Here is a 27623-nt window from a genome sequence, read left to right as displayed (position 1 = left end):
TATTGGCTCCTCGTTATCTACCGCTCTGATAATGTCCTCAAAAAATTCCACTAAATTAGTTAGGCATGACCTGCCCTTTGTGAACCCATGCTGCATCTGCCCAATGGGACAATTTCCATCCAGATGCCACGCTATTTCTTCCTTGATGATAGATTCCAGCATCTTCCCTACTACCGAAGTTAAGCTCACTGGCCTATAATTACCCGCTTTCTGCCTACCTCCTTTTTTAAACAGTGGTGTCATGTTTGCTAATTTCCAATCCGCCGGGACCACCCGAGAGTCTTGTGAATTTTGATAAATTATCACTCGTGCATTTGCAATTTCCCTAGCCATCTCTTTTAGCACTCTGGGATGCATTCCATCAGGGCCTGCAAACTTGTCTACCTTTAGCCCCATTAGCTTGCCCATCACTACCTCCTTAATGATAACAATCATCTCAAGGTCCTAACCTGTCATAGCCTCATTTCCATCAGTCACTGGCATGTTATTTGTGTCTTCCACTGTGAAGACCGATCCAAAAAACCTGTTCAATTCCTCAGCCATTTCCTGATCTCCCATTATTAAATCTCTCTTCTCATCCTCTAAAGGACAATATTTACCTTAGCCACTCTTTTTGTTTTATATATTTGTAGAAACTTTTACGATCTGTTTTTATATTCTGAGCAAGTTTGCTCTCATAATCTATCTTACTGTTCTTTATAGCTTTTTTAGTAGCTTTCTGTTGCCCCCTAAAAGATTTCCCAGTCCTCTAGTCTCCCACTAATTTTGCCACTTTGTATGCTTTTTCCTTCAATTTGATACTCTCCCTTGTTTCCTTAGACATCCACGGTCGATTTTCCCTCTTTCTACCGTCCTTCCTTTTTGTTGGTATAAACATTTGCTGAGCATTGAGAAAAATCGCTTGGAAGGTTCTCCACTGTTCCTCAACTATTTCACCATAAAGTATTTGCTCCCAGTCTACCTCAGCTAGCTCTTCTCTCATCCCATTGTAATCTCCTTTGTTTAGCACAAAACACTAGTGTTTGATTTTACCTTCTCACCCTCCATCTGTATTTCAAATTCCACCATATTGTGATCGCTCTGTCCGAGAGGTTCCTTAACTATGAGATCACTAATCAATCCTGTCTCATTACACAGGACCAGATCTAGGACCGCTTGTTCTCTCATGGGTTCCATTACATACTGTTTTAGGAAACTATCACGGGTACATTCTATAAACTCCTCCTCAAGGCTACCTTGACCGACCTGGTTAAACCAATCGACATGTAGATTAAAATCCCCATGATAACTGCTGTACCATTTCTACATGTATCAGTTATTTCTTTGTTTATTGCCTGCCCCACCATAATGTTACTATTTGGTGGCCTATAGACTACTCCTATCAGTTACTTTTTCGCCTTACTATTTCTGATTTTCACCCAAACGGATTCAACCTTATCCTCCATAGCACCGATGTCATCCCTTACTATTGCCCACATGGCATCCTTAAATAACAGAGCTACACCACCTCCCTTACCATCCACTCTGTCCTTCCGAATAGTTTGATGCCCTTGGATATTTAACTCCCCGTCGTGACCATCCATTAAGCATGTTTCAGTAATGGCCACTAAATCATAGTCATTCACGATGATTTGCGCCATCAACTCATTTACCTTATTCCGAATACTACGAGCATTCAGGTAAAGTACACTTACGTTGGCTTTTATACCTCTGTTTTGAATCTTAACACCTCGATCAATAACCTCTCCTAAGTTATATTTCCTCTTAACTTTTCTCCTAATTTTCCTTGTTGGTGAACCCATATCTTCATGTAACAACCTGCCGCGTCGCTTACCATTTATGTTTTTACTTCCCGTTTTATTCCTTTTAGTATTACTGGGCCTATTTACTGAGCTCCCCTCAGTCACTGTACCTTGCACTGTCACCCTTTTTGATTTTTTACTATGGTTCCTCAGCCTTACACTTTCCTCCTTACTGCCTTTTGTTTCTGTCCCTGTTTTACTACCTTCCGACTTCCTGCATTGGTTCCCAACCCCCTGCCACATTAATTGAAACCCTCCCCAACAGCTCTATCAAACCCCCCCTCCCCCTAGGACATCGGTTCCAATACTGCCCAGGTGCAGACCATTCGGTTTGTACTGGTCCCACCTCCCCCAGAACCGGTTCCAATGCCCCACAAATTTGAAACCCTCCCTCTTGCACCATCTCTTGAGCCACGCATTCATCCTATCTATCCTGACATTCCTACTCTGACTAGCTTGTGGCACAGGTAGCAATCCTGAAATTACTACCTTTGAGGTCCTACTTTTTAGTTTAATTCCTAACTCCCTGAATTCAGCTTTTAGGACCTCATCCCGTTTTTTACCTATATCGTTGGTGCCTATGTGCACCACGACAGCTGGCTGTTCACCCCCCCCCCCACCCCCCAGAATGTCCTGCAGCAGCTCCGAGACATCCTTGACCCTTGCACCAGCTGCGCAGCAGAGCCAGCCACGGTGCCATGAACCTGGCTGCTGCTGCCTTCCCCCGGTGAGCCATCTCCCTCAACAGTATCCAAAGCAATATATCTGTTTTGCAAGGAGATGACCACAGGGGACACCTGCACTGCCTGCCTCCTTTTGCATTTGGTCACCCATTTTCTATCTCTCTCAGTAACTTTCACCTGCGGTGTGACCAACTCGCTAAATGTGCTATCCACGACATCCTCAGCATCGCGGATGCTCCAAAGTGAGTCCATCCGCAGCTCCAGAGCTATAGGGTGTGAAACTGGAGGAACAACATCTCATCTGGTTAGGCACGCTTCAGCCTTCCGGTCTCAACATCAAATTGAACAACTTCAGATGATTAGCTCGACCCCACCTCGTCCCATTTGTTTTCATCCCATTTCATTTTAACTCTCATTTTACCATTTCTTTCTTTCTAGTCTTTGTTTATATATATATTTACCCCCCCACCCCCATCTTATCCACCTTTCCTTACCCTTTCTCCCCTTTGCTTCCCCCTGCCTCTCCCCCCACATCTACATCTGTCACAGTTTACCATCTGATGATAGTTTCTCTGCTGTTCGGCCTTTCACACCTTTTGTTCTCTCTGGGGACTGCCATTAACACTCTTTCCCTTGGGTTCTGCGGCTATTAGCACCCCGTTTCCCTGGGTTTCTGTGTCTATGACTCATCTTTCATTCTCACTCCACAGTATAAATATTTCCCACTTTCTTTGTCTTTCCTTTGACAAAGGGTCACCTGGACTCAAAACGTTTGCTCTTTTCTCTCCCGACAGACGCTGCCAGATCTGCTGAGATTTTCCAGCATTTTCTCTTTGGTTTCCTATTGATGCTCACTGTGCTTGATTTGTTAATGGGTGTGGACTTTAGAAAGAAGCACCGCGGGGGTGCTGAACTTTCCCCTCCCATAAATTGCAAATAGCTGGGGTCCAAGCAGTGATTCTTGCGGTACCCCACTAGTTACAACTTGCCAACCTGAGCATGATTTGTTTTCTATGCATTACTCAGTCCATACCAGCATATTACCCTCAATCCCATCTGCTCTAACTTGCCTCACTGGTGGCACAGAGGTGCAGTGGTTAGCACTGCTGCCTCACGGCACTGAAGACCCGGGATCAATCCCTGCACCCGGTCACTGTCCGTCCGTGTGGAGTTTGCACATTCTCCGTGTCTGCATGGGTCTTACTCCCACAACTCAAAGATTTTCCACGCTAAATTACCTCTTTAAAAAAAAAAAAATTTTACTCACTAACCTCATGTGTGGGATTTTATCGAAAGTCTTCTGCAAATGTTTGCCACATTTGTCTTTATTAACATTTTTCTTTCCACATACCTACAGCAGGTTTTACAGACCATTTTTATCTTCCTCGCTGGTTTACTTTCATATTTGATTTTATCATTCTTTTCCAATTTATTGGGTTCTCATTTGTTGAATTTTAAAATGCGCCCAATTCTCGGGCAAACCACTTCTTTGGCAACTTTATAAGCCTCTTCCTTTAATCTCATAGAATATTTAAATTCTCTTATTAGTCATGGTTCGATCAGTTCTTCTGCTGGATCTTTGTGCCTTAAAGGAATGTACATTTGTTGCAAACCAGGTATTAATTCTTTAAATGTTAGCCATTGCCTGTCTACTGCCCTACCTTTTAATGTAGTTCCGTAATCTACCTCAGCTAACTTGTCCTTCATAACTTTGTAGTTTTCTTTGTTTACATTGAAGAGCCTGCTTTTGGATTGAACAACACCCCTTTCAAACTTCAAATAAAATTCAATCATATTATGGTCAGTCTTCCCTAATGGGTCAGTTACAACGAGATTATTAATTAGTTCTTTATCATTACACAATACTAGATCTAAAATAGCACAGTCTCTAGTTGATGAAAGATCCTCTTTCACTCAGTTATTGAACCCATCCTTTATTAATAGTGCAACACCACCTCCTTTTCCTTTTTGCCTACCTTTCCCAACTGATGAATAGTTTTGAACTTTCATTTCCCAGCTTTCGTCACTGTGTAACCATGGCACTGGAAATATCAGGTAATATCGCTACTTATATTTGTACAATCAATCCTTGTTGTGAATACTCTAGAGTCACCAGCCACCGGAACCAACCTGAGTGTCTTACCCTGTCAATACCCTTCAGAATCTTGCATGTTTAAACGTGATCACCTCTGATTCTAACTGGGTAAGTCCAATTTACTCAGGCTCTCATCCCGGGAATGATCTAGTGAACGTTTACTGTACTGACTCCACAATTAAGAAAATCCTTCCTTAGATATGGGGCTGGATTCTCTGATTCTGGTGCTATGTACCCTCACCGGCTTGGGGATGGTGGTGTTTTACGCCAGAAAAACTGACATGAAACGGCCACCGATTCCCCGTTTTGCTGGCGACCAACAGGAAGTTAGCAGAGAGCACCCGGCTCTAGCTGTCGATACGGCCTGGAAAATTGCCAGGTCCATGGCCGCGCATGCGCACCGTGTTGCACCCTGCAACATGGCGGTGACTGCTCGTGGACCCGGCCGCAAAACTGTCCCCCCCTTTGGCCGGCTCATGCGCGCCGGACCCCCCCCCCCCCGGCACGCCGTGCCCCCAGCCCCTGATGAAGCCCCCCACCGCCTGCGGATCGGCACTCCCCGACTGTGGCGGCGACGGATTGAGTTCGCAGCCGCCATGCCGAGTTCCTGGCGGATGTGACCATATGTGTCTCGCGCTGTCGAGAACTCAATCGTTCGGGGACGGAGCATCGGGGGCGGGCCTCAGGCAATGTACCGAAGCCGTCGATACATGGTGGGCGTACTCTCCGAGTACGCCACTTTGGAAGGGCGGAGCATCGCGAAAGCGGCGCTGCCCCCGATTTGGTTGGGAACTTTGATTCTCCGGCCGATCGCCGAACGTGATTTCGGCGACCGGAGAATCTAGCCCATGGAGTCCAGATCTGCATATATTTTCTCCTGGTGAGGTCTCCCCAAAGGCTCATGCAATTGTGGTAAGACTGCCTTATACTTGCAGTCCTTTCGATAAAGGCCAACATGCAATTTGTCTTCCCAAATGTTTACTGTACCGCATGCTCACCTATTTCTTGTACAAGTGCACCAAAGCCTCTCTGAACATCATGACCTCTCACCTCCATTAGCCCACCTGACCTCTTTTGCCTCATCAATATTCCGCGAACTGTTGCTAATGTTGCTAACTTTAGCCTTAGTTTAATTGCTCTTGTTTTATCACCTTTGCTCTTGAGTCGCCAGGTATCTTTCTGATACCGCCACGTGGTTCTAGTCCGAGTAATGATCAATAATCCAACACACCGCTTAGTAAGAGTTAAATCAGCGCACATTTATTACATACAGTAATCAATACTTATACATTAATTCTACTTCTAAGCTACTTCCTACAACTAACAGGCTAATACTTAACTTTGGGAATGGTGCACCAGGTCAGGGAAACAAATGGCCTTTCGTATGGGTTCTGAGCCTGCGGGATTCGAAGCTGGTACAGGTCGATAGCTAGGAGTGCCTATCTCGTAGCGAGCGTTGATGTAAGACTTACGATTTGAGCGGTTGTTGCAGAAGGTCAGCAAAGGGTCTCGAAGGGTGCGGAAGGATGAAGAAGGGTCGATTTGAACTTGGACTCTATTCTTATAGTCCCCAGGGGCTTCCTGCCTTTCGGGGCGGACCCTGTACCTGGTTCCAAGTGATTGGACTTTGTCCCAATCACTTGGTTCGATATTCTCCAATGCTGGAGCGATTCCTTGATCGATGGGCGGTTTTGGGGTGGTCGTTCACCTCTCTTTGTGTAGGCACCTGCTGGCGCTGAAAAGCCTGGGTTGGCTTTGTGTGTCTAATTTGTTGCACATTGTTCCCGGGGATTGCTACTTAATATTCAGATGGCTGGTGTGTTGTTATGCTGATGGCTGCAGGTATCGATTCTGTCTGGCCTCCAGTTTTACCTGCAGCTGTTTGTTTTAGTCCTGTTGGCTGATTTTCCCATGAGCCTTTTCCATTCGCCATTTTAAATCGGGGTTGGCCATTCTAAGTCGGGAGTTAGCCATTTTAACTGGCTACACTAACTTGCTGTTGTCTCTTAATTTGGCTCTGTTTAATTACGTTTGCTCAAGAGTTGCCAGGTATCTTTCGATACCGCCACAAGGTTCAAAACCGAATACTGATCAAAGACTCGATACACCAGTTGTTAAGTTCAAAAGTAATGCTCATTTATTTACACACAGTCAAATCTACTCATGCATAAAGTCTACAACCTAAACTATCACTGTTACTAAAAGCCTATACTTAGCTTCGGGTGCCCACTCAGTCAGAGGAACAATGGCCGTTGCTCGGATCTGAGGCTGTTGGGTTGAGCTGTTCACAGGATAGCAACTAGGAGCATCTATCTCGTAGCGTGCGTTGACTTGGAACTTACTTGGTCTGACGTAGCTTTGGCAGGTCTCTGCTCACTGAGAGCCAAGGCCAAGAGAGCAATTCCCTCTTGGGGAATCCTTTCTATACCCAAAAGGGTCTTCGTGCACTTTTGGGCAGGCCTTGAATTTGGCCTCAATTAATTGGGCCGTTTCCCAATCGTTCTTATCGATTTTCCTCCAATAGAGGGGTCGGTTCCCTGATTGCTGGGCGTGTCCTAGGTAGCCGTTGGTTTGCTTTGTTTTAGTCTCCTCTGGAGCTGGGGTGTCTGTCATTGTTTACCTAAATGTTGCCTTTTGTTCCCAGGGATGACTCATTAGTACGTAGATGGTTCTGCAGTATTGGCCTTGACTGAGAGCTACAGCTATAATCAACAGACAGACCTTGCACCTGCTTGCTTTTTTGGTATTGTCCAATTTTCCCTGCATACTTTGCAAAGTGTCCATTTTGTAATCGGGACATGGCCAATCGCAGATGGCTACACACCCTCCTTGTGATCCTCAACGCGAAGCGTGAAGGATCACATTACTGCGTCGTCTTCGTCCTCTGACCAAATGGGGCACCCATAATCAGGCTCTACCCTGCCCTATCCTATACCTAAATCATGTTAAATACATACATTATTATAAAACTCTACGGGGCGCTATGACATTAATGCATGCATTACGGAAAAATAAAAAACTGGAACCTCTAACTATCCTTATTAAACCATCCTTACTCAAGCAATCCCCAAAATCTACAACATTTTAAATGTACAAAATAGCAGCACACAAATTTCTCTGGCCTGGCAGTCAGACACAGAGGTTTACATTTCTTTATTTAACAGAATACATAAAGAGAAATGGATGCACTTTAATTCATGTCAAGGGGTTCGGTGAAATCCGAAAATGGGGGACCTAATCCTGTATACCGGGGTGCGAGAGCGGTAGGTTCTCTTTCGCCATTTCCTGACTCTAAGGGGCTAGCTATCTCGGGGTTCTGTGTATTGCAGGGGTGGGAATCATTTACGGTTTGTGTAGTAGGGGTCAGGGGGGTAGCGTCCGTGCGCAACTGAAGGGATCCCGCTAAGATCCAGGTGAACAAGATGGAGGTAGTCTTCAACTTTCCGTCTTTCTGTCTTCATCTTTTTCTTCCTCTGGGGTTCCTGAGGTTCCGGAGTTCTGTGAACACAAGCATAATTTCTGTTATTATCTTGCTTAAGATCTCGTATGTCTGTCTGTCTGTCCTTTGTTGCCAATTTCCCTTTATAATTGGTCACCATCTGTGACTCCCTCATTTTAATTTTAAACCAAATATTCAGAACAAGACATCTGACAAAAATACTGACATCTCGCAGCCTATGTGATTTACCATCCTAGTGTTTGAGGATGTACACCCGGAGCGGAGAAACTACGACATCTTCTTCACAGCCTTCAACACGTCATCGATGAAGATGAACATCTTGCCAAGGTCATCCCCACACCCCCACTACTTGCCTTCAAACAACCGCGCAACCTCAAACAAACCATTGTTTGCAGCAAACTACCCAGCCTTCAGAACAGTGACCACGACACCACACATCCTTGCCATGGCAATCTCTGCAAGACGTGCCAGATCATCAACATGGATATCACCATTACACGTGAGAACACCACCCACCAGGTACGCGGTACATACTCGTGTGACTCGGCCAACGTTGTCTACCTCATACGCTGCAGGAAAGGATGTTCCGAAGCGTGGTAAATTGGCGAGACCATGCAGACGCTGCAACAACGAATGAACGGACATCGCGCGACAATCACCAGGCAGGAATGTTCCCTTCCAGTCGGGGAACACTTCAGCAGTCAAGGGCATTCGGCCTCTGATCTCCAGGTAAGCGTTCTCCAAGGCGGCCTTCAGGTCGTGCAACAACGCAGAATCGCCGAGCAGAAGCTTATAGCCAAGTTCCGCACACATGAGTGCGGCCTCAACCCGGACCTGGGATTCATGTCGCATTACATTCATCCCCCACCATCTGGCCTGCGAAATCCTACCAACTGTCCTGGCTTGACACAATTCACACCTCATTAACCTGGGGTTACCCCATCTCTGGATCTGTAAAGATTTAATCACCTGCTAATGCTCACATTCCAAGCATTGTCTGGCATCTTTGAATTTGTCTATATATATGTTTCTGGAGCATACCTCTTCATTCATCTGAGGAAGGAGCAGTGCTCCGAAAGCTAGTGACATCGAAACAAACCTGTTGGACTTTAACCTGGTGTTGTAAGACTTCTTACTTTGAGGATGTAAATAGCACAAGGAAGCAACGTAAGGGTTGCCAAAACCAAACTAAAGAATTTTGAACTGAAAGTGCCAAAATGGGGTGCGTATGGGGCGTGGCTGGTAAGAAATGGGTGGAATCCCCGGGTAGGACGGTGATCAATGCCGTTTGTGCTCTACCCAAGCGTAGCTGACCAGAGCGGGGTCCTCAGGCAGGGCAGGGACCAGTGCCGTTTCTCCACTGCCTGAGGAACCAGCAAGAATGGGTAAGAATGTGGTCATCGTGCAGGTTGCCTTGTTGTCTGCTGACAAACATGTACCTCTAAACTGGTTTCTGTTGACAAACTAGTTCCTCTGAACTGATTTCTGTCAACAAACTAGTTCCTCTGAAATGTTGTCTGGGGACAAACTTGTTCCTCTATCAAGCATTGGGCGTCAAAGGAGTGGTGACGTGGGGCCGTGAAAAAGTTTCAAGTTTACAAACAACACTTAACATTAACACTAACGAACAAACAAGGGTTCGGTTGGTGCTTGCTACTTCGATAGCGTATGGGGAAAGTGGATCTGGAACCTGTAGTGTGGGGGCTGTGGTGAGTGCTCTTTTTAAAGCATCCATGGCATCTGTATGCTGTGGAAGCCATTCCCAAGGTGCCTGCTTCTTGAGAAGTTCGGAAAGGGGCGCTGCTTTAGTGGCAAAACCGTCAATATGGTTTAGGCATTAGCCAACCAGTCCTAAAAATGACCGGAGGGCTGAGACATTGTGGGGAAGGGGTAATTTGACGATCGAGTCAATTCTCTTTTGCTCGATCTCGCGTTTACCATGAGTGATCACTGTTCCCAAGTAAATCACTTCCTCTTTCAAAATCTGGGCCTTCTTGGGGTTTCCTTTGCAACCAATTTCTTTTAGGAATCCTAGGAGTTCGGCGAGAAGCGAAATGTGCTCTCCCTTTGTGTCTGTCTGTAGTAACAAGTCGTCTACGTACTGGACCAGACAATCGGGGCGGGAAAAGTTTGCTAATCCATTTGCCAGCTGTCGGTGGAAAATGGAGCGGGAGTTGTGGAAGCCTCGTGGAAGGCATGTCCACGTGTACTGTTGCCCTTGAAATGTAAAGGCGAATTTGTACTGGTACGCTTTAGCCAATGGAATGGACCAAAAGCCGTTACTAATGTCCAAAACCGAAAACATTTTTGACTGGAGTCCCTGTTTGACCATGGTCTCGGGACTCGTGGCTATTATGGGGGCTGCTGCTGGGGTTACTTTGTTCAGTTCCCGGTAATCAATGGTCAGTCGCCGTGATCCATCCGGTTTCCTGACGGGCCAAATTGGTGCGTTGTTTGTGGAGGCTACTGATCTGAGTACGCCTTGATCCAACAAACTTTCTATTACTTTGGGGATTTCTCCCTCTGCTTCCTGGGGAAATCCGTACTGCTTCTGGGGTTTAGGGTCGGGACCTGTAATGTTCACAAAGCCAGCCAATTTGCCACAGTCGTGTTTGTGCTGTGCAAATGCTGCTTTGTGTTCCTGCAAGACTGCCCTAACCTGTTTGTCTGCACTAATGGCTTGAGGGTCGAACCAGAAGTCTCCTGTGGAGCTAATCCTGTTTACATACTCTCCTACTGTGACCGTGGTGGGGGCTTGTGCTGCCTTTGCCATTTTCCATGCTCACTTGTTAACTGGGTCATAAGAAAGGTTATGAGAGCTCATGAAATCGATCCCAAGGATTTGTTCTGCTGTCTGGGGCAGATCAATCAAAACTACGGGGTGCTTAGTTGTGATGTTCCCTAATTGTATTGCTATAGGGGGTGTAATGTGTCCCTGTTGTAAATGGCCTGTACAGCCGCTGAATGTGATGGTGTCTGTTGTGGGCCACGTGTCTCGCTGAAACATCGTGGAGGAATTGAGTGTGGTGCGGGACCCTCCTGTGTCCCAAAGAAATTCTACGGGGTGTCCCCGAACTTTGGCTGCTACGACCGGTCTTCTGGACTTGTCCCAAAGGGTGTCACAGACCCAAGTTGGGAGCCCGAACACCGTCAGTCGGTGCCGTTCATGTCTGCATTCTCTGAACGGGCGCTAACGCTATGGATCGGCTTTGCCCTATTCCTGCTTAGGGTGCCTGTTGGTTTCTCTGCTGTTTTTGGGGCATGCTGCACTCTCGTGCAAAGTGTCCTAACTGTCCACAGTTGTAACATTCTTGAGCTTTGGGCTGGGGTGGGCTGTTCCTGCGCTTATTTACCCATGCGGGGTTCTGGTGTGTTTTAACTGGATTCATATCTGCCTGCTCTTCATCGGATTTTATAAATGTGGTTTTGCCTTGGAGTGATTGCTCCCAAGCGTGGGACAATCTCTTCAAAACCCATTTTTCATTGTGGGCCTCGTCTGAGGGGTCATAGTTTGTGCAAGCTTTCTGTCCTGCGTCTGCCGCGTGAGAGACTAGGATTCGAGTCCATTTGGCCTTATTATCTGGGGACAAATGGGCACGGGCTAACTCTCCGAAAACTGCGGTGAAGTGAATCCACAAGCATTCAGCAAATGCTGTGGGGTGCTCTGTTTTCTTTTGCCTACACTTGTTTAGGTCTTCTACGGGAACTCCTCTGTTGTAGCCGATCGCATCTAGGATCGCTGTGTGCATCTCTTGGAGTGTGCCTCCTCCTGCATTCTGTGGGTCGGGAAGGGCTGCCACCACTGAAGGGTCGAGGCTTAAAACTGTGAGCTTCACTTGCTCCTTCTCGTCCAGGCCGTCATGGTGGCCTGTTTGACTTTCGAGAAAATTTGGTGGGGGTCTGATGTGGGAAGGAACGGTGTAATTGTTCCACACGCATCCCGTAATTAGGTCACGGTTAACGGGGTTGTATAAAAGAAATCTGCATCTCCTTCTGCTGTGGCCCTATGGTGTGTGGTTACAGGGTTCATGGGGGTGTGTTCTGCCTGTTCGGTTGGGGGTTGGGGCGTTTTCCTTTTCTGTTTTTTTTCCTGCGTACATGTCCCATGCACGTATCTATGGGCAGTCTCGTTCAATTCCTGCCAATCGGGGCCGTTTTCCTGATCTAACTGGGATCCGAATGTGCTTTAAAACCCATTTTGAACGGAAAGCAGAGATTGCAATTCTGCAATTTGCTTCCGGCACTTTGCGTGTCCACTGAGCTCTGCCTTTGTTCCTTCGTAGAAGTATGGAGTGCCCGTAGGGCTGCTTTCAAATCATTGCACTGTTTCTGCAATTTCTCAACTTGTTGCTCGGTCTCTTGTCTTACCAAGATCGCACGTTGCGTATCCTGGTAGGCCTTATCATATTGCGTTTGGAAACTACTCAAATGCGCGAGACAAGACTGGTGTGCCCATTTGGCATCATCCACTTCGCTGTCCCTTGCTACTAATTGCTCTCTCAAATCTCTATTCTCCTTCTCTACTTCGCTCACGTCGACCTCACTACTTCTGTCTCTCTCCTTATCTCTCTATGGAGCATCCTAACAACCTCCTCTGTACCTCACAATTGTGCCAAACAGGACACAATTGCCATCGGCTTGCGAGCTTTCCCTAAGCTCTTCTTGTGGATCTCTGACAGGTTCTCTCACCAAGTATGTCCTATACTCCCGGGACCTGTTTCGTCATTGGCGCAGAATTCACTCCAAAGTGAAATTCCCTTTGAGATATTTCCTGATCTCATCTTCCCAAACGGGACACAGTCCTACTCTGCTGGTTGCTGCGACTTTGAATTCCCGGGGGTTCATAAGGGGTTCCATTGCCTTCATTGCCATTTTCTCCATCTAGGTTCTCTACTGAATTTGGAACAGGGGGTGATAAAGTGGTGATATAAACACGGGTACGGCTTACGCTAATTTCCGGCCTATAAAACTCCTGACAGTTTTACGCAACAAAATCTCTCAGGTTTACCTTATATCCCTGTTAGTAGGCATGCATTAACACACTTCCGAATCTCGGAGACTTGATCAGTACTGTTATTACACTTGTGGTTTTTCTGTTTCCAATTGGATTCTCAATTCACATTTGGGTTCTCTCGGAGTGGTTAGGCTACTTCTCGGTCGAGTCCCGTCAGATGTCGCGAGTAAATGTTGCTAACTTGCTGTTGTCTCTTAATTTGGCTCTGTTTAATTATGTTTGCTCAAGAATCGCCAGGTATCTTTCGATACCGCCACAAGGTTCAAAACCGAATACTGATCAAAGACTCAATACACCAGTTAGTAAGTTCAAAAGCAATGCTCATTAATTTACGCACAGTCAAATCTACTCATGCATAAAACTCTACAATCTAAACTATCACTATTACTAAAAGCCTATACTTAGCTTCGGGTGCCCACTCAGTCGGAGGAACAATGGCCGTTGCTCGGTTCTGAGGCAGCTGGTTGAGCTGTTTACAGGATAGCAACTAGGAGCGTCTATCTCGTAGCGTACGTTGACTTGGAACTTACTTGGTCTGGCGTAGCTTTGGCAGGTCTCTCCTCACCGAGAGCCAAGGCCAAGAGAACGATTCTCTCTTGGGGAATCCTTTTTATACCCAAAAGGGTCTTTGTGCACTTTTGGGCAGGCCTTGAACTCGGCCCCAATTAATTGGGCTGATTCCCAATCGTTCTTATCGATTTTCCTCCAATAGAGGGGTGGGTTCCCTGATTGCCGGGCGTGTCCTAGGTGGCCGTTGGTTTGCTTTGTTTTAGTCCCCTCTGGCGCCGGGGCGTCTGTCTTAGCATTGTTTCCATAAATGTTGCCTTTTGTTCCCGGGGATGGCTCATTAGTATGTAGATGGTTCTGCAGTATTGGTCTTGTCTGAGAGCTACAGCTATAATCAACAGACAGACCTGCTTGATTTTTCGGTATTGTCCAATTTTCCCTGCATTCTATGCAAAGTGTCCATTTTGTAATCGGGGCATGGCCATCCCAGATGGCTACAGAACTAACGAACAAAAATGTTCAGATAAACCAAGAAAAACTCACCATTTCATTTAGACATCCCAATGACTTTTCTCACTATAATGCACCGGGGGACAATCTTCAATTCCCGGGGGTTAGATCTTTCCAGATGTTTGACAGCCCTACTGAGAAAAGAGATAGACTTGGATGTGATGGCTCCACGGTTGAATATCTCGCCGATACCCAGTCCCATGTCATCCCTCAGCACAAATAATCTATGAAAGAGGAGGGAATATAACCTTTTAAAACTAGATGCACTATTGGGCCATTGTGTGTGTTACTCTAGTGTGAGAAGAATGAGGTTAACTTTATTGGCAACCAACTTATTGGAGATTTTCCCCTTTTAGGAGCACAGAATTCCAGGACATCTTCATGTTCCATTCAGCAAGCAACAAATCTGAAATAATGAGGTTAAAATGGCTTCTGCCGCTAACTTAGAAAACATAGACTTTAAAATGTGTTTTTGCAGTATAGTCACTGGCGGCATGGTTAGTTTCTTAAATATTAGATCCTTGTTTCTTTCGACTGCAGAAGAAGTCAATTTATATTCCAATAAATGTCTCCATTACTGAAATTGTAAACTATATATGAGACAGTTATAAACTAATCATTAATGTATCTTCAAATACAGTGCAGCAGCCGCAGCAGGGGTTCGCATACATAACATGTTCTGCTTCAAATAGTAATTTGCTTTCTGTTTGGCAAGGATAGATCCAAATGATTACAATTAAACTGCATCTCGGTTACCGTCTCACAACAGTTCTTCGGAATTTGCAATTCCCGGCTTTGAGATTCGGGTGCATTGGACACAATCCTTAGCTGAGGCCCAATTCTCCCCACCCACCCCCCCAGTGTTGGGCCTAATTTCCATGAAGTGACTGAGCAGCCACTCTTTCTCTCTCTCTCTCCTTGAGGCTCTGCCACAGACTGAACCGCTGTAACACTCGTCGAGGCCCACAGCGGCACGGTAGCACAGTGGTTAGCACTGTTGCTTTACAGCGCCAGGGAGGGGGGGAAAGGGGGGTTGGGTGGGAAGGGGGCGCCGAAAAGGAACAATGTGTAAATTGTAAATTATAATCATTTCAACCATTTCTTGTGCAGTGTATAAATGTAAACGTTAATAAAAGTATTTATTAAGTAGTGCTGGTGAACTAGCACCAACACCGTCTTTGTTCATATGGTGGCAATGCACTGCTGGACAGAAGTGTGCAAACATTCCTGTCCGCCACATCCAAACATAGTAGGCCCCAATTTTCAGCACTCCGATAAAAGTGATGAGCAAGGTACAGCACCTAATAACAATGCAGTCTGGGGTCACTCAATGGGTTAGTGGTTAAATGTATAGACTAGGCCTGTGTTCCCTCTGTTTTGTTACCTGTGTGGTAGGTAACATGTGCTACTCAATCCTTGGTTAGTGATGAGGTATTCTGAATCCCGATGAAGAAGATTCAAACTCTTCCAGTAGTAACAAAAGATTTATTGAGTAACTACAACAATATTTATATGAGTTCTTTACTTTATCTTTGATACTAGTGATAAGGTGAACAAGATCTAACTATGGTAACTATACGTAACTCCACTGGCCATCTAAACTAGTCTGCTGTTGCTTTGATCACAGTGACCCAAGAGAGAGCGAGAGACCCAATGTGGCTGTCTTTTATACCCCTGTTGGTCCGGCCCTCTTTTGATCATGTGGTGCTACTAATTACACATTAACCCCTTGTGTACATGCACAGAGAGATCACTACACCCTCGAGCAAAGAAGGTAAAGGGTTAATGTATTTAATAATAATAATCGCTTATTGTCACAAGTAGGCTTCAATGAAGTTACTGTGAAAAGCCCCTAGTTGCCACATTCCAGCGCCTGTTCGGGGAGGCTGGTACGGGAATTGAACCCGCGCTGCGGGCCTTGTTCTGCATTACAAGCCAGCTGTTTAGCCAACTGTGCTAAACCAGCCCAATGATGATTAGAAAGATGATTAGAAAGAGGGAACCAGAGGGAATTGTTCCAAGTTTAAAGAGGTGAGTCTTTCCAGTGTAGTTTCTTTATTGAACTGAACGTGGCTTGGGCTCCTACAGCCCAGTGCCTCATGGAAGCAGACACATGACTACAGAAATTCAGGTAGCTTTCGAGGGCGACACGGTGGCACAATAGTTAGCACTGCTGCCTCACAATTCCAGGGACCCGGGTTCGATTCTGGCCTAGGGGGACTGTCTGTGTGGAGTTTGTGCGTTCTCCCAGAGTCTTCGTGGGTTTCCTCCGGATGCTCCGGTTTCCTCCCATATTTCAAAGATGTGCAGGTTAAGTAGATTGGTCATGTTAAAATTTCCCCTTCATGCCCAGGGATCTGCAGTTTAGATTACGGGGATTGGGCGGGGCACTGGACCTGGGTAGAGTGCTCTTTCAGAGGGTCAGTGCAGCTCGATGGGCCGATTGGTCTCATTCGGCACTTTAGTGATTCTATGATAGGACATGTCGTAACGATTACATTTCAAAACCCAAGCATCACCCTTTTCAGAAAGAACAAAGAACACAAACATCCCCGTTTTCCTCACAAACAAAATTCAAATTTGCATACAGTATCAGGTGTAACTGTGATTTATCTAAGTTACAACTGTTGCCATGCTGTTTAATGTGAATAACAAGCTGTTTATTATTCTAGTTAGTTTCTGCACATGCATTGCACACATAGTTGTTAAATTGTGCAGGTCTCTTAGTGGTACACACATGTGGTATCACGGGTTGTTCATTTGAGTGATGTTCCCTCCCCAGAGAGTGTCATTCTCGTGGCATGTGATGTTGCTGTGGCAACAGTTTTTGGTGACTGGCTGATGTCTGCGCCGATGGTAAGAACCGTCTTTGTGACCTTCCTAGTGTAGGTGCACCCACAGTGCTGTTAGGGAGGGAGTTCCAAATGATGGAGGAATGATGAGGCATTTAGAAGTCCATATGGTACATGACTTGGGCTTGAACCTACAGGTGGCGGTTGACACTTGAGGACACCTCTAAAGCATTTTCATTGATCTCCTCTGCCAGGCCTGAGCTCCCCCTGGAGAGATTCCATTGGATGTCTGGGGCGTCATTCTCCGACCCCCCAGAGGGTCGGAGAATGGCCGTTGGCCGCCGTGAATCCCGCCCCCGCCGGTTGCCGAAGTCTCTGAAGGGAGAAAAGTCGGCGGGGCGTCAATGGCGCCGCAGACGTCGGAGAATGGCACGGGTGGGCGAAAGGCAGCCGATTCTGGGCCTGCCGATATTCTCCCTTCCGGATGGGCCGAAGTCCCGTCGACGTGATGACCGTTCACGTTGACGTAAATCAAACCTCCTTTTAATCGGCGTCAACCTGTGCTCCAGGTTCACGCTGACCAGCATGGAGGTGAGTGACGGCCTGGGGGGTTGGCCGCTGGGCAGGCGATGGCGTGGCCGCAGTCTGAATGTGTGGGGAGAGGTGTGTCTAGGGTTGTGTGTGTGTGCGGCGGGGGGGGGGGGGGGTGGTTAGAGTGGGCTGGGCTCCGGGGGAGTACCGGGAGGGGGGCAGTGTCGGGGAGGGGGATGGGGGGTCCGTGCCGGGGAGAAGGATGGGGGGTCCGTGCCGGGGAGGAGGATGGGAGGCCCGTGCCGGGGAGGGGGATGGGGGGGGGCCGTGCTGGGGAGGAGGATGGGGGGCCCGTGCCGGGGAGGAGGATGGGGTCTGTGCCGGGGCAGGGGATGGGGGGCTCGTGCTAGGGAGGAGGATGGGGGGCCCGTGCCGGGGAGGAGGATGGGGGGCCCGCGCCGGGGACGAGGATGGGGTCCGTGCCGGGGAGGAGGATGGGGGGCCTGTGCCGGGGAGGAGGATGGGGTCCGTGCCGGGGAGGGGGATGGGGAGGGGGCGGGGGTCCATGCCGGGGAGGAGGATGGGGTCCGTGCCGGGAAGGGGGATGGGGGGCTCGTGCTGGGGAGGAGGATGGGGGGCCCATGCCGGGGAGGAGGATGGGGGGCCCGTGCCAGGGAGGAGGATGGGGGGCCCGTGCCGGGATGGGGGGCCCGCGCCGGGGAGGAGGATGGGGTCCGTGCCGGGGAGGAGGATGGGGGGCCTGTGCCGGGGAGGAGGATGGGGTCCGTGCCGGGGAGGGGGATGGGGAGGGGGCGGGGGTCCATCCCGGGGAGGAGGATGGGGTCCGTGCCGGGGAGGGGGATGGGGGGGGGGGTCCGTGCCGGGGAGGGGGGGTGCGAGGGCAAGTGAGTTGGTCCACCTGGCCAGGTTCCAGCCTCCAAAAGTTGGACCCATGCGGTCCATGCCACCTGGCTGGTGGGAGGAGGGGATATGGGCAATGATGACATGTCGTTCCCCCCCCCCCCCCCCCACCCCCCCCCACCACCAGGCCGTCATGTTTTCCGATCATCCAGCTATGTTGGCCACCGTGGCGGCAGACGCTCATGTCTATGTTGCCCTGGATGAGGAGGAGGAGGAGGAGGAGGAGGAGGAGGAGCGTGCCAGAGAGGCGGCGCAGGCTGCCGCAGAGGGGCAGGCGGCAGCCGCCCAGGCTGGAGGGACACCTGACCGACAGGACGAGGAGGGGGAGGAGGACGTCGCGGCCCCACGGCAACGGAGGCACCCGAGGGCGCCCCGTGTGTACCGGCCCCGGCAGTCATACCAGGACCTCACGGACCGGGAATGCAGGAGGAGACTCCGGATGAGGCGGGAAACCGTGGCACACATCTGCCACCTGCTGGCACACCTGTCACCGCGTGGCACTGGCGGGGGACACCCTCTCCCTGTGTCCGTCAAGGTTACGGTGGCCCTGAACTTTTATGCAACTGGGTCATTCCAGGCACTGAGTGGGGACCTGTCCGGCATATCGCAGACATCGGTGCGTCGGTGCATCAGGGCAGTGACAGATGCCCTATATGCCATGGCGCACCGCTACATCCGCTTCCCTGTGGACCGGGCCAGCCAGGATGCCCGGGCCGTGGGTTTCTCTGCCGTGGCCGGGTTCCCCATGGTCCAGGGCGCGATCGATGGGATGCACGTCGCCGTGCGGCCACCTGCAGATAACAGGGCCGTGTTCACCAATAGGAAGGGGACCAATTCGATGAACATACAGGTGGTCTGCGACCACCGCATGATGATCCTGCACGTCTGCGCCCGTTACCCAGGCAGTGTACACGACTCATACGTGAAAACAGCACGGGAGCTGAGTGAGCCGGGACTGTGAAAACAGCACGGGAGCTGAGTGAGCCGGGACAGTGAAAACAGCACGGGAGCTGAGTGAGCCGCGACAGTGAAAACAGCGCGGGAGCTGAGTGAGCCGGGACAGTGAAAACAGCGCGGGAGCTGAGTGAGCCGGGACAGTGAAAACAGCGCGGGAGCTGAGTGAGCCAGGACTGTGAAAACAGCGCGGGAGCTGAGTGAGCCGGGACAGTGAAAACAGCGCGGGAGGAGAGGGAGCCGGGACAGTGAAAACAGCGCGGGAGGTGAGTGGCTAAACAGCTGGTGTAGGAGGGAGGGTTTCCATTATCTGGACCACTGGGAGCTCTTCCGGGGCAGGCGTGACCTGTATAAGAAGGACGGGTTGCATCTAAACCGGAGAGGCATAAATATCCTGGCCGCGAGGTTTGCTAGTGTCGCACGGGAGGGTTTAAACTAGTATGGCAGGGGGGTGGGCACGGGAGCAATAGGTCAGAAGGTGAGAGCATTGAGGGAGAACTAGGGAATAGGGACAGTGTGGCTCTGAGGCAGAGCAGACAGGGAGAAATTGCTGAACACAGCGGGTCTGGTGGCCTGAAGTGCATATGTTTTAATGCAAGAAGTATTACGGGTAAGGCAGATGAACTTCGAGCTTGGATTAGTACTTGGAACTATGATGTTGTTGCCATTACAGAGACCTGGTTGAGGGAAGGGCAGGATTGGCAGCTAAACGTTCCAGGATTTAGATGTTTCAGGCGGGATAGAGGGGGATGTAAAAGGGGAGGCGGAGTTGCGCTTCTGGTTCGGGAGAATATCACAGCTGTACTACGGGAGGACACGTCAGAGGGCAGTGAGGCTATATGGGTAGAGATCAGGAATAAGAAGGGTGCAGTCACAATGTTGGGGGTTTACTACAGGCCTCCCAACAGCCAGCAGGAGATAGAGGAGCAGATAGGTAGACAGATTTTGGAAAAGAGTAAAAACAACAGGGTTGTGGTGATGGGAGACTTCAACTTCCCCAATATTGACTGGGACTCACTTTGTGCCAGGGGCTTTGACAGGGCAGAGTTTGTAAGGAGCATCCAGGAGGGCTTCTTAAAACAATATGTAGACAGTCCAACTAGGGAAGGGGTGGTACTGGACCTGGTATTGGGGAGTGAGCCCGGCCAGGTGGTAGATGTTTCAGTAGGGGAGCATTTCGGTAACAGTGACCACAATTCAGTAAGTTTTAAAGTACTGGTGGACAAGGATAAGAGTGGTCCTGGGATGAATGTGCTAAATTGGGGGAAGGCTAATTATAACAATATTAGGCGGGAACTGAAGAACAAAGATTGGGGGTGGATGTTTGAGGGCAAATCAACATCTGACATGTGGGAGGCTTTCAAGTGTCAGTTGAAAGGAATTCAGGACCGGCATGTTCCTGTGAGGAAGAAGGATAAATACGGCAATTTTCGGGAACCTTGGATGACGAGCGATATTGTAGGTCTCGTCAAAAAGAAAAAGGAGGCATTTGTCAGGGCTAAAAGGCTGGGATCAGACGAAGCCTGCGTGGAATACAAGGAAAGTAGGAAGGAACTTAAGCAAGGAGTCAAGAGGGCTAGAAGGGGTCACGAAAAGTCATTGGCAAATAGGATTAAGGAAAATCCCAAGGCTTTTTACACGTACATAAAAAGCAAGAGGGTAGCCAGGGAAAGGGTTGGCCCACTGAATGATAGGCAAGGGAATCTATGTGTGGAGCCAGAGGAAATGGGCGAGGTACTAAATGAATACTTTGCATCAGTATTCACCAAAGAGAAGAAATTGGTAGATGTTGAGTCTGGAGAAGGGTGTGTAGATAGCCTGGGTCACATTGAGATCCAAAAAGACGAGGTGTTGGGTGTCTTAAAAAATATTAAGGTAGATAAGTCTCCAGGGCCTGATGGGATCTACCCCAGAATACTGAAGGAGGCTGGAGAGGAAATTGCTGAGGCCTTGACAGAAATCTTTGGATCCTCGCTGTCTTCAGGGGATGTCCCGGAGGACTGGAGAATAGCCAATGTTGTTCCTCTGTTTAAGAAGGGTAGCAAGGATAATCCCGGGAACTACAGGCCGGTGAGCCTTACTTCAGTGGTAGGGAAATTACTGGAGAGAATTCTTCGAGACAGGAGCTACTCCCATTTGGAAGCAAATGGACGTATTAGTGAGAGGCAGCACGGTTTTGTGAAGGGGAGGTCGTGTCTCACTAACTTGATAGAGTTTTTCGAGGAGGTCACTAAGATGATTGATGCAGGTAGGGCAGTGGATGTTGTCTATATGGGCTTCAGTAAGGCCTTTGACAAGGTCCCTCATGGTAGACTAGTACAAAAGGTGAAGTCACACGGGATCAGGGGTGAGCTGGCAAGGTGGATACAGAACTGGCTAGGCCATAGAAGGCAGAGAGTAGCAATGGAAGGATGCTTTTCTAATTGGAGGGCTGTGACCAGTGGTGTTCCACAGGGATCAGTGCTGGGACCTTTGCTCTTTGTAGTATATATAAATGATTTGGAGGAAAATGTAACTGGTCTGATTAGTAAGTTTGCAGACGACACAAAGGTTGGTGGAATTGCGGATAGCGATGAGGACTGTCGGAGGATACAGCAGGATTTAGATTGTTTGGAGACTTGGACGGAGAGATGGCAGATGGAGTTTAATCCGGACAAATGTGAGGTAATGCATTTTGGAAGGTCTAATGCAGGTAGGGAATATACAGTGAATGGTAGAACCCTCAAGAGTATTGAAAGTCAAGGAGATCTAGGAGTACAGGTCCACAGGTCATTGAAAGGGGCAACACAGGTGGAGAAGGTAGTCAAGAAGGCATACGGCATGCTTGCCTTCATTGGCCGGGACATTGAGTATAAGAATTGGCAAGTCATGTTGCAGCTGGACAGAACCTTAGTTAGGCCACACTTGGAGTATAGTGTTCCAGGAATCCGGGATCCATCTGGGCGGCAGATGTTCGCTTCGGCTGGGCTGCCCTCCGACCGCCCGGCCCCTCTGCTGCTCCTACCTCCACCTGCTGTACCGGGGCGGCTGTGTTGTGCGCACCAGTGAGAGTACCAGACGCCTCATCACTAAAGTGCCCAACCGAGGTGAGTGTTTCTGCGATGGTGGAGAGTGTTGGTGACAGCAGTGGCGTTGTGTCGTGCTCTTCGTCCCACTCTGAGTCCATGGCACTTTGGGGTGGGGGTTCGTCTCCACCCATTCACTGTGTGACACTGTCCAGTATTTCGTCTTCCTGGTTAGTGCTGTCCTGGGTAAGGGTGTCCCGGTTAGGGGTGTCCTGGGTAGGGGTGTCCTGGGTAGTGGTGTCCTGGCTCGGCTGTGACGGGGGCCTGTGGCTGCCCCTCTCGTCGCTGGGTGGCACACGCCTGCGTCGTCGCGCCGGCACATGACGGGGGCGTCGTCTCCCTGTTGCTCCAGGTCTCTCCGTCTCCCGTGGTGTGCGAGGGGCATCCTTCGGGCGTCGCATGCCGGAGGGTCCGGGTCTCTCCGTCTCCCGTGGCCTCCGAGGGGCATCCTGCAGGCGGTCTGCATCTGCGGGGATGGGTGCCCCGACGTTTGCTCCTGCGATACACAATGAAGCATGCATGGTTAGACACGCAGGCAGTGATCAGGTGATATGGGGGAGGGGGATATAGGGGAGGGGGGATATGGTGACGGGCTGTCGGTGGCTCACTTGCTAGTACGCCCCCGACCTCTGCATCAGCAACCTCCCGGCCAGTTCCAGGGCCCTTTCAACAAAAGAACAAAGAACAAAGAAATGTACAGCACAGGAACAGGCCCTTCGGCCCTCCAAGCCTGTGCCGACCATGCTGCCCGACTAATCTACAATCTTCTACACTTCCTGGGTCCATATCCCTCTATTCCCATCCTATTCATGTATTTGTCAAGATGCCCCTTAAATGTCACTATCGTCACTGTTTCCACCACCTCCTCTGGTAGCGAGTTCCAGGCACCCACTACCCTCTGCGTAAAAAACATGCCTCGTATATCTACTCTAAACCTTGCCCCTCTCACCTTAAACCAATGCCCCCGAGTACTTGATCCCTCTACCCTGGGGAAAAGCCTCTGACGATCCACTCTGTCTATGCCCCTCATAATTTTGTAGACCTCTATCAGGTCTCCCCTCAACCTCCTTCGTTCCAGTGAGAACAAACCGAGTTTATTCAACCGCTCCTCATAGCTAATGCCCTCCATACCAGGCAACATTCTGGTAAATCTCTTCTGCACCCTCTCTAAAGCCTCCACATCCTTCTGGTAGTGTGGCAACCAGAATGGAACACTATACTCCAAGTGTGGCCTAACTAAGGTTCTGTCCAGCTGCAACATGACTTGCCAATTCTTATACTCAATGTCCCGGCCAATGAAGGCAAGCATGCCGTATGCCTTCTTGACTACCTTCTCCACCTGTGTTGCCCCTTTCAATGACCTGTGGACCTGTACTCCTAGATCTCCTTGACTTTCAATACTCTTGAGGGTTCTACCATTCACTGTATATTCCCTACCTGCATTAGACCTTCCAAAATGCATTACCTCACATTTGTCCGGATTAAACTCCATCTGCCATCTCTCCGCCCAAGTCTCCAAACAATCTAAATCCTGCTGTATCCTCCGACAGTCCTCATCGCTATCCGCAATTCCACCAACCTTTGTGTCGTCTGCAAACTTACTAATCAGACCAGTTACATTTTCCTCCAAATCATTTATATATACTACAAAGAGCAAAGGTCCCAGCACTGATCCCTGTGGAACACCACTGGTCACAGCCCTCCAATTAGAAAAGCATCCTTCCATTGCTACTCTCTGCCTTCTATGGCCTAGCCAGTTCTGTATCCACCTTGCCAGCTCACCCCTGATCCCGTGTGACTTCACCTTTTGTACTAGTCTACCATGAGGGACCTTGTCAAAGGCCTTACTGAAGTCCATATAGACAACATCCACTGCCCTACCTGCATCAATCATCTTAGTGACCTCCTCGAAAAACTCTATCAAGTTAGTGAGACACGACCTCCCCTTCACAAAACCGTGCTGCCACTCACTAATACGTCCATTTGCTTCCAATCAGAGTTTGATCAATGTTTGGATTGGGTATCGGAATCAGATCAATGTGAGGATTGGGCATCAGAATCTGATCAATGTGAGGATTGGGAATCGGAATCTGATCAATGTGAGGATTGGGTATCTGAATCTGATCAATATGAGGATTGGGTCATGGAATCTGATCAATGTGAGGATTGGGTATCGGAATCTGATCAATATGAGGATTGGGTCATGGAATCTGATCAATATGATGATTGTATATCTGAATCTGATCAATGAGAGGAGAGGTGATTAATGAGAATATTTGGTTGCAGAACCTGATCAATGTGATGATAGGCTTTTCAAATCTGATCAATATGAAGATAGCTTGTCAGAAATGGACACCAAGGTTGACGTCGTATCCGGGATCGAGAACTCGGCAGTAACGTTTTGGAGGTCGCCCATAATAACGTGGTCGACAAACCGATGCACACCGACCGACCCAGAGCCGCAGTACATGGATGTAGAGTCCCGGGGGAAGGGGCGCAGAAGGCCCCCACCATTAGGGATTGATTGGGAACCTTCGGACTTTGAGAGGGGGAGAGGTATGTTATAACCCCCATGAGGACCACAGGAGAATAATTGGTGATCTCCCCGTAGCATCACGGAATACTAGCTTCCCAGATAGGAGGCCACCCAGCTGGTGTTGCTTCCAGACTACACATAAAAGATGGCCCAAAGCAGGACCTTGTGTGGTTAATTCTCCCAGCAAGGACTGGAGAGGAAGCAAGTTATTGCCGTCAGCATATTATTGAATATAGTTAAATAAATCACTGTTCTATTTCCTCAAGTTACTAAACTCGGGTATCTGGGGCGAGATTCCCCGACCCCTGCCGGGTCGGAGAATCGCCGGGGGCTGGCGTGAATCCCGCCCCCGCCGGCTGCCAAAGTCTCCGGCACCGGATATTCGGCGGGGGCGGGAATCGCGCCGCGCCGGTTGGCGGGCCCCCCGCTCGATTCTCCGGCCCAGATGGGCCGAAGTCCCGCCGCTAAAATGCCTGTCCCGCCGGCGTAAATTAAACCACCTACCTTACTGGCGGGACAAGGCGGCGCGGGCGGGCTCCGGGGTCCTGGGGGGGGGGCGCGGGGCGATCTGGCCCCGGGGGGTGCCCCCACGGTGGCCTGGCCCGCGATTGGGGCCCACCGATCCGTGGGCGGGCCTGTGCCGTGGGGGCACTCTTTCCCTTCCGCCTCCGCCACAGTCTCCACCATGGCGGAGGCAGAAGAGACTCTCTCCACTGCGCATGCGCGGGAATGCCGTCAGCGGCCGCTGACGCTCCCGCGCATGCGCCGCCCGGAGATGTCATTTCCGCGCCAGCTGGCGTGGCACCAAAGGCCTTTCCGCCAGCTGGTGGGGCGGAAATTCGCCCGGCGCCGACCTAGCCCCTCAAGGTTGGGGCTTGGCCCCCAAAGATGCGGAGGATTCCGCACCTTTGGGGCGGCGCGCTGCCTGTCTGATTTGTGCCGTTTTGGGCGCCAGTTGGCAGACATCGCGCCGTTTCCGGAGAATTTCACCCCAGAATCTGATCATTGTGAGGATGACTATTCTCCTTTCCCTATGCTGAAGGTGAACTCAACCTGGGAAATAAATCTGTGCATTTGTTTCTGCAAGAAAAGCCATTCGGCGTTAGGAACGTCCTGGCATTTAGTTTTGAAATGATAATCAGTTGGAAATGTGACAGTTTTGGCTGTGACCCATTGTACTTTCTGCCTGAAATAACTGGAAGAAACGCGAGCAAATTAAAATGAATCTTGTAACGCGAGCTGACTGTTTCATAATCTTGTGCCAAGTACATACAGATTTCAGCCGCAGATACAAATATGAAATTATATTCTTCTGATTATTGATTCAAGGTACAGGGAATGCGACTGGACGACAGTAGTCCATTTGCGATAGATAACTCAGCAGGGAGTGGAAACCGAATGTGACAGTTCCTCTTACAATGAAGTTACAGTGAAAAGCCTCTAGTCGCCACATTCCGGCACCTGTTCGGGTACACTGAGGGAGAATTCAGAATACAAAGAACAAAGAACAAAGAAAAGTACATGACAGGAACAGGCCCTTCGGCCCTCCAAGCTCGTGCCGACCATGCTGCCTGACTAAACTACAATCTTCTACACTTCCTGGGTCCGTATCCCTCTATTCCCATTCTATTCATGTATTTGTCAAGATGCCCCTTAAATGTCACTATCGTCCCTGCTTCCACCACCTCCTCCGGCAGCGAGTTCCAGGCACCCACTACCCTCTCTGTAAAAAACTTGCCTCATACATCTACTCTAAACCTTGCCCCTCGCACCTTAAACCTATGCCCCCTAGTAATTGACCCCTCTACCCTGGGGCAAAGCCTCTGACTATCCACTCTGTCTATGCCCCTCATAATTTTGTAGACCTCTATCAGGTCGCCCCTCAACCTCTGTCGTTCCAGTGAGAACAAACCGAGTTTATTCAACCGCTCCTCATAGCTAATGCCCTCCATACCAGGCAACATCCTGGTAAATCTCTTCTGCACTCTCTCTAAAGCCTCCACATCTTTCTGGTAGTGTGGTGACCAGAATTGAACACTATACTCCAAGTGTGGCCTAACTAAGGTTCTATACACCTGCAACACGACTTGCCAATTCTTATACTCAATGCCCCAGCCAATGAAGGCAAGCATGCCGTATGCCTTCTTGACTACCTTCACCACCTGTGTTGCCCCTTTCAGTGACCTGTGGACATGTACACCTAGATCTCTCTGATTTTCAATACTCTTGAGGGTTGTACCATTCACTGTATATTCCCTACCTGCATTCGGCCTTCCAAAATGCATCACCTCACATTCGTCCGGAGATTTAAAAAGCACGGGAGCTGCGAGTCAGAGCAGAGATTTAAAAAAAGCGGGAGCTGCGAGTCGGAGCGGAGATTTAAAAAGCGCCGGAGCTGAGAGTCGGAGCGGAGATTTATAAAGAGCGGGAGCTGCGAGTCGAAGCAGAGATTTAAAAAGCGTTGGAGCTGCGAGTTGGAGCGGAGATTTAAAAAGAGCAGGAGCTGCGAGTCGGAGCCTAGATTTAAAAAGCGCGGGAGCTGCGAGTCGGAGCGGAGATTTAAAAAGAGCGGGAGCTGAGAGTCGGAGCAGATATTTAATAAGCGCGGGAGCTGCGAGTCGGAGCGGAGATTTAATAAGCGCGGGAGCTGCGAGTCGGAGCGCAGATTTAATAAGCGCGGGAGCTGCGAGTCGGAGCGGAGATTTAAAAAGCGCGGGAGCTGCGATTCGGAGCTGAGATTTAAAAAGCGCGGG

This window comes from Scyliorhinus torazame, chromosome 19 (assembly GCF_047496885.1).
Source record: "Scyliorhinus torazame isolate Kashiwa2021f chromosome 19, sScyTor2.1, whole genome shotgun sequence".
Taxonomy (NCBI): Eukaryota; Metazoa; Chordata; class Chondrichthyes; order Carcharhiniformes; family Scyliorhinidae; genus Scyliorhinus; species Scyliorhinus torazame.
This window is presented reverse-complemented; position numbering follows the sequence as displayed.